Source organism: Budorcas taxicolor, chromosome 24 (assembly GCF_023091745.1).
Source record: "Budorcas taxicolor isolate Tak-1 chromosome 24, Takin1.1, whole genome shotgun sequence".
Taxonomy (NCBI): Eukaryota; Metazoa; Chordata; class Mammalia; order Artiodactyla; family Bovidae; genus Budorcas; species Budorcas taxicolor.
In genome coordinates this window covers 40,550,665-40,557,575 of record NC_068933.1, presented here as the reverse complement: position 1 = coordinate 40,557,575, position 6,911 = coordinate 40,550,665, and the positions used below count along the sequence as shown (strand labels likewise).

Below are 6,911 nucleotides of genomic sequence, written 5' to 3'. Positions count from 1 at the left end.
CTATGGCATTAATGTAATAGACACACACATAAATATTTATATTCATCAGCTATGAAGAAACTTTCAGGGAACGAATTCAGTGTCTGAACTAGGAAGCTCATTTTCATCTGGATAATAGAAGGCCAGAGAGTTTGTTCTAAGAGTGGAAACTTCAGTTCTAATAATTTTGGCTCAGAAGTACAGTGGCAGTAAGAACCAAGTGACTCTAATCCTCGGATTTTGGGTTGAGCTCTTTGTAAAATTTGTCATCCGAATTGAATTATTCAGATGGAAGAAATATTAGTAATGGAGTAATGGTTGGCCCTGTTCATATTAATGATGGAATAAACAAGGTTATATCATCTGTGGCCTGTGGAGTCCCCATGGGGCTTCTGCACATATTATATCCATGGAGACACCATTCCCAATATAGGGAGGTTGGCGTGGGATCCCCATTTTAATGATGAGAAAAATGAAACTCAGAGGGGTCAAATGCCCTTTTCAGGGTCATGACACTATTAAGTGGCAGAAACTGGATGCAACCCAGGTTTCCTGATTCCAAGACTGTCGTCCCAAGGTCAGAGGCTAAGCAGTTGGGAGTTAACAGACATAAATAAACCATATTTTGGCTCACTTGGTTGAGATGTCAAACCATGACCTAAGTTCGCCTCCTTTTCCAAGGAGGCATTTCGACCTCCCTCTCCCACTTTCTTGAGAATGTCAATTAATCTCTGCTAATTTATTTGAATCAGCAGCCAGACTAAAATAATCTCACTAGGAGATAAATGTTTGTTCATTTTCTGAATGGGGAGTTAATTTTGAGACTTAATTATCAGGAAAGTTGTCCCTTTGCACTTGCAGTAACCTATGCTGAGTTGCAGAACACAATTAATTGGTATAATTTCATTCCATGCTTGTGTGGCTGTAGGAGCTGATGCCTGACAAGGGGAGGTCAGGGAAGGAAGTTTAGGCACACTCTGCTGCTCTCTGGATATGAGAAGCTGTTCTTCTGATGCTTCTCTGCCTCCAGGGGTGGTCCCTAACTCCTTGTCTTCGTGACTCTAAGAATGTGATTCTTCCAGACATGTGCATGTATTAAGTTGTTTGCTTGTGTGTCTTTTCAAAGCCTGGGGCTTCAGGTGGCTCAGTGGTAAAGAATTCGCCTGCCAATACAGGAGACACCAGTTCGATCCCTGGGTCTAGAAGATCTCCTGGAGAAGGAAGTGGCAACCCACTCCAGTATTCTTGCCTGAGAATTCCCGTGGACAGAGGAGCCTGGTGGGCTGCAGTGCATGGGGCCATGACTGAGCGCACGTGCGTCTTCAAAGCTTATCACAAAGAGTGATGGGGAATGGTGGGGCGGTGGCTTCATGATCCTGAAATAGCTTAAATTTAAGCTCTGCTCTTCTCTCCAAATAAGGATATACAGATAGGTGATTTTATGGCTTAGTAGTTGAAAGTGTGGGTTTAGAGTCAGGCTGCTGCTTTCCAGTTCTGCCACCTCCTCTCAGTGCCGTGTGACTTTTGGCCACATGCAGTCTTTCTGTGACAGCATTTTCATCTTTATCGGGAGGACAGGGAGAATAATAACATGCGCCTTTTGGAATTGTTGGGGATAAATGAAAATATACCTTTTAAGCACTAGAAACAACAAGCTATTCCTATTTGTATGTTATAGTAAAAGCAGTAATTTATAAAGTGTAAGCAGTTAACATACACCACAATTATTTTCATCTAATAGGGCATTTCTCCAAGCTTTTTTGATGTATTTGATGTATTGAAAGCCTCAAGAAATGGACATATTTCTCCTGCTGGAGAATTCCCTTTTTGAAACGTCCTTGTAGATTCATGTCTTAGTGTTTGTGATGAACATATAGATCTTCCAAACACCTACGGTTCATTCATGTTGATGTATGGCAGAAATCAAACCAACATTGTAAGGCAATCATCAATCAACTATAAATAAATAAATATTAAAAAGTAATCAAATCACAGTCACAGAAATGATTTAACTGAAGTAATTCTAGACAAAGAATTCATTCTATTAAAAACTTTAAGCCCTTTCCCCAGTCTACCAATCCACTATGGTGTAGACCTTGATTTCCAAAGTAAGAAATTAATCCTAAAGCCAGTTCTGGTGCTTCATCATGGTGCCTTTTCCTCACCATTCAGCCCCAGAGACCCTCCTCCTCTGATTATCACTGAACACCTATAATTTCACTGTCGTGCTTTTGGCATTATATATTTCATTATAGCTTGTGTTCATGAGTATATACCATTCCCCTTCACTGGATTTTAAGCTCTTCTAAGGCGAGAACTGATTCGCAATCCCTGGGTCAGCTTCTGTCTCTGACTCTTAAGCCTGTAAATATTGTCCGTATTTCACGCCGTATCACTGCAGGTGCTTTTAACTCAGATGCTCTGATAGTGTCCTTGTGTGTGCGTGCTCAGTCCCTCAGTCGTGTCTGACTCTGTGACCCGATAGACTGTAGCCCGCCAGGCTCCTCTGTCCGTGGGAGCTTTCCTCGGCAAGCATACTGGAATGAGTTGCCATTTCCTCCTCCAGGTGATCTTCACAACCAGGAACCAAAACAGCAGCTCCTGCATCAGCAGGTGGATTCTTTACCACTGAGCCACCCGGAAAACCCAGTAATTTCCTTAAGATCCATTTATAACAGGTGTTTCCTGAGTTTCAGGAAAATATACACATCACTTTGGGGGAGGTTCTGATTATAAGTGGCCACCCTGCAGAGAATGCATGTGACCCCTACCTTCTATTTTTCTTGCTGCCTTCCACTCTGCCCTGCTTAGAGTTTCCCCACTGAGTTCCAGATTCTTCTGTCTCTAGTATTCTGGATCTTTCCACTCTCTTTAGATGTCTGCAGGAGCAGCCAATCCCCCACAAATAATTTGGGTGTAAACATTTTCTCCAACCTCTGTCTGCTTTGGTTTTCCCAGAGGAGCAACTGCCATTGCCGTAACGAATATACAGTAGGCACTTAACAGATGTCGCCTGGTGATGCAAAACACTGGTTTCTCGGTAGAAGCAGTCTTGGTAGAGGGTTTCTTGCTCTGTGTAGATTACTTGTGTCCCTCCAGATTTGGAAATCTAGCCCTCAAATTGATGGTATTTGGAGGTAGGACCGTTGGGAGCTGATTAGGTCATGAAGACAGAGCCCTCACAGAGGGGTTAGTGCCCTTGTGAAAGAGACCCCAGAAAGCTCCCCAGCCCTTTCCACTTCATGAGGTTAGAGAGAGAAGAGGGCCATCGGTGGACAAATGGGCTCACACCAACCACCGAATCTGCTGATGCCTCCAGCCCGGACTTCGCAGCCTCCAGCACTGTGAGAAGTCCTGGTCTGTTGTTACAAAGCCACTCGGTCTATAGTATCCTGTACAGCAGCCCAAGCAGACCAAGATACCACCCCAGCAGAACTACTCAATAAGGGGATCTTACTAATAGTGGAAACACTTTAAGGAGAGGTCTGAGCTTAAGTTGGCGGCTACCACTTTAACCAACAACCTCAGTTAGAAATAATAATCACTGAGAAGTTCATGACTCTAATATCAAGCCTGGAAAATATTTGGAAGATTTTGCTTTTCTTATCTGTCATGCCTCGACTGTGTGGAAGGATCATGGGTATTAAAGGGATGCTGAACTTCTACTCACATCCAAGCAGTGTGACTGTGCAGCCTCAGGGGTAAACAAAAAAGCTAGGCGGTAGTCCCTCTGTGTAGCAATTCCAGTCATGTTTCTCCATCTTTTCCCTGGTGATGGGTGAGGAGCTGAAAGTTCCCATCCCAGAGGGCAGATAGAGACCATGTTCTTCATAAGAAACAGCTGGATTCTGGAGGAGAGAGCCTTCAAAATGAGGGTGGAGCTCTCCCAAACAGCCCTGGGGAGGAGATGTCATCTCTTTGTGACTCAAGAGATTCAGGAGGTAAGATGCTCTGTAGAAAAAGGCTGTTGGGCTGCAGAGAGGCCCTGTATTAGCACCAGAATGTCAGCCTCAGGTCTGGACATGAACTCAGCCCTAGTGCATTGTAAGCAGAATTAAGAGTACAGACCCAGACCCTCAGGTTAACACATTAACAAAACTGTGGTTTACATCATGAATGGTTGAGGATAGACTAGACGAGTGGTACCCAAGTGTGGGCTACAGGATATTTTAGATGGTACATAGCTTATTTTTTTATTTTTTATACACCTGTGTTTACTAAAACATGTAGAAAATAGTCAAACCCATGACTTCATACACAGGGGGCAATCTACCACTCCAAATAGCCAGAATTATACATGATGTGTTCAAGCATATCCAGAGTCGTTTCAAGATTTTGGTAACTGAAATTTTCACCAAAGCCATCTGCAATAGAGATCGTTCAGAAAGAATGTCCACATCCACCTTCGTATGTCTTTCAGGCATACAAGAAAGGAGCGGTTTGGATTACTGAAATACTGTGATGGAGGTATGTGAACAGGCAGCTTTAGGACATGGGTTAGACAACCACGTGGTGGAGATGCTGCTGCACAAGGGATTCAAGCACTAAATGGGAGAAAGTGGACTCTGAGGTCCCTTTTCCTGTTGGAGACCTGGGGCCTGGAGAAAGGGACTTTATAAGGAAGAGACGTGCAGTTGTCCAAGAACACACGATCTCCTTGACGAATGATTAGCACTGGCACGTGGTGGGTGGGGCAGGTTTTCTGTAGACGTCTTACACCATGGAGGAGGCCACACAATGAATAATTGTGTTACTCCCACAAAACGTTTGAAGGCCTAGCTGGCCCTTTGTTTCAACGAAAAATCTCTTGATAATTTTCAGTACCTAACACAAATCTGATGTATAAGCCTCATTTTTTTTCCAGTTTTATTAAACTGTCATTTTTCCAGATATGCAACTACTGTGTCATTTTCAGGACCATTGTGTAAGGATGAAAATCTATTTTGGTTTATTATTAATTACTTTTATTTTTATTGAAATTAGGGTATTTTATTGGTTTGTAAGAAATTGTGTGTTTATACATTATCTCTGATTTTTATATCTGGTTCTCCTTGAGAACCACACCTTCTCTTTTCATTGATAGAACTTCTGTTTGTATTTTCCAAAAACCAGGCTCTCTGAGCTGAAGAAAGAATTTTATTCAGCACTTGAGTCAAAGAAATTCTAAATACTGGAATTTCCAAAAATTTTTCATTAGAATTTCCACAGCAAACCCTGAAGTTCTTTGGATTTCTGAACTATATTGTAACTGACTGATTATACAATTTTTAAGGGTGGCTTTCCATTTTCAGTTATTACGCAATATTGACTATATTCCCCATGCTGAACAATACATCCTTGTAGCCTATTTTATACCCAGTATTTGTATTGCTCCTTCTCCCTGTCCCAGCTGGTAACCACTAGTTTGTTCCCTATATCTGTGCTTCTCTTTTGTTGTACTCATAGTGTGTTGTATTTTTTGGATGCCGTATATAAGTGAAGGCATAGAGTATTTGTCTTTCTCCATCTGACTTCTTTCACTTAGTATTGTGCCCTCCAAGTCCACGCATGTTGTTGCAGATGGCAAAGTTTTGTTCTTTTATGGCTGAGTAGTAGTCTGTGTGTGTGTTATGTATATAATATATATATCTTCTTTATCCATTCATCTTGTGACGGGTGTTTAGGTCGCTCCCATGTCTCAGCAATCGTGCATAGTACTGCCGTGGACACTGGGGGTGTGTATATCTTTTGGAACTGGTGTGTTTGTCTTCCCAGGCGTGTACCCAGGAGTGGAACTGCTGGGCCGCCGGGTAGTTCTACTCCTAAGTTTTTTGAGAAACCTGCATACCGTTTACCACAGTGCTGTGCCAGTTTGCGTTCTCACCAACAGGGTATGAGGGTCCCCTTTGCTCCACATCTTTGCCAGCATATGTGATCTGTGTCCTTTTTGGTAACAGCCATTCTCACAAGTGTGAGGTGATATCTCATTGTGGTTTTGCCTTGTGTCTCTCTGATGATTCCAGATGTTGAATATCTTTCCACGTACCTTCTGGCCTTCTCGCTATCACCACAATGAGGCATCTTTTTCAGAGAGGATTTCTACACCATTTCAACCCCAAGAGATCCTATCTAGTTTACTAGATAGTAGATTAAAGAAATATCTCTATTCTACAAAAATAATTAGCCCCAAAATTCTATCTAGCTTAGCTGTCTTCAGACTTGAGTGCACATTGAGTCACCGGGGCCACTTTTAGAAAATGCAGATTCATAGGTTCCATCATCACAACTTTCATCTTAAAAAAGCATCTTTATGTTTCTGATACAGGTAGTTCATGAGCCACAAGTCTATGAGCACTGCCTAAGATTCTATAAGTCACATTAGAGTTGAAGAGAAAAACAAACCAAACTTCGATATCTCACCTGTCAAAATACCCTTACAGGCCCTACAGATATAGTGAACTGTTTTGAGGGGTAAGTAAGTAAGTAAGTAATAAAGTCGCTCAGTTGTGTCTGACTCTTTGCGACCCCATGGACTGTAGCCTACCAGGCGTCTCCCTCCATGGGATTCTCCAGGCAAGAGTACTGGAGTGGGTTGCCATTTCCTTCTCCAGGGGATCTTCCCCACCCAGGGATTGAACCTGGGTCTCCTGTATTCCAGGCAGACGCTTTAACCTCTGAGCCACCAGGGACATCAGTTTTGAGGGGTAGATTGACCAATTTTTTAAAGACAAACTTTTTAATTGTTCTCCTGGCTTAAAGAGAATTTCCTAGTTTCAAATACAGATATGTATGTGAATGCACTCAAGTGAAAAAACCAAACCAAACCAAACGTGTTTTTTTGTTCAATGATGTGCTTCATTAGGTCACTTACGTTCCAGGCTCTCATGTTCATCTCGGTTTATGAAATTTGGTTAAGAGCAGAACAAATCACATGAACTTTGCTTGATATTAAT

At 42.3% G+C, this 6,911-nt stretch overlaps 1 non-coding gene across 1 annotated transcript; it reads right to left on the bottom strand.

Moving 5' to 3' along the window:
* Positions 1 to 6,575: 6,575 nt before the first annotated feature.
* TRNAS-GGA (transfer RNA serine (anticodon GGA)) lies at positions 6,576 to 6,647 on the bottom strand. Its single transcript has one exon. It is a non-coding gene; the product is annotated as a tRNA-Ser (tRNA).
* Positions 6,648 to 6,911: the final 264 nt, after the last annotated feature.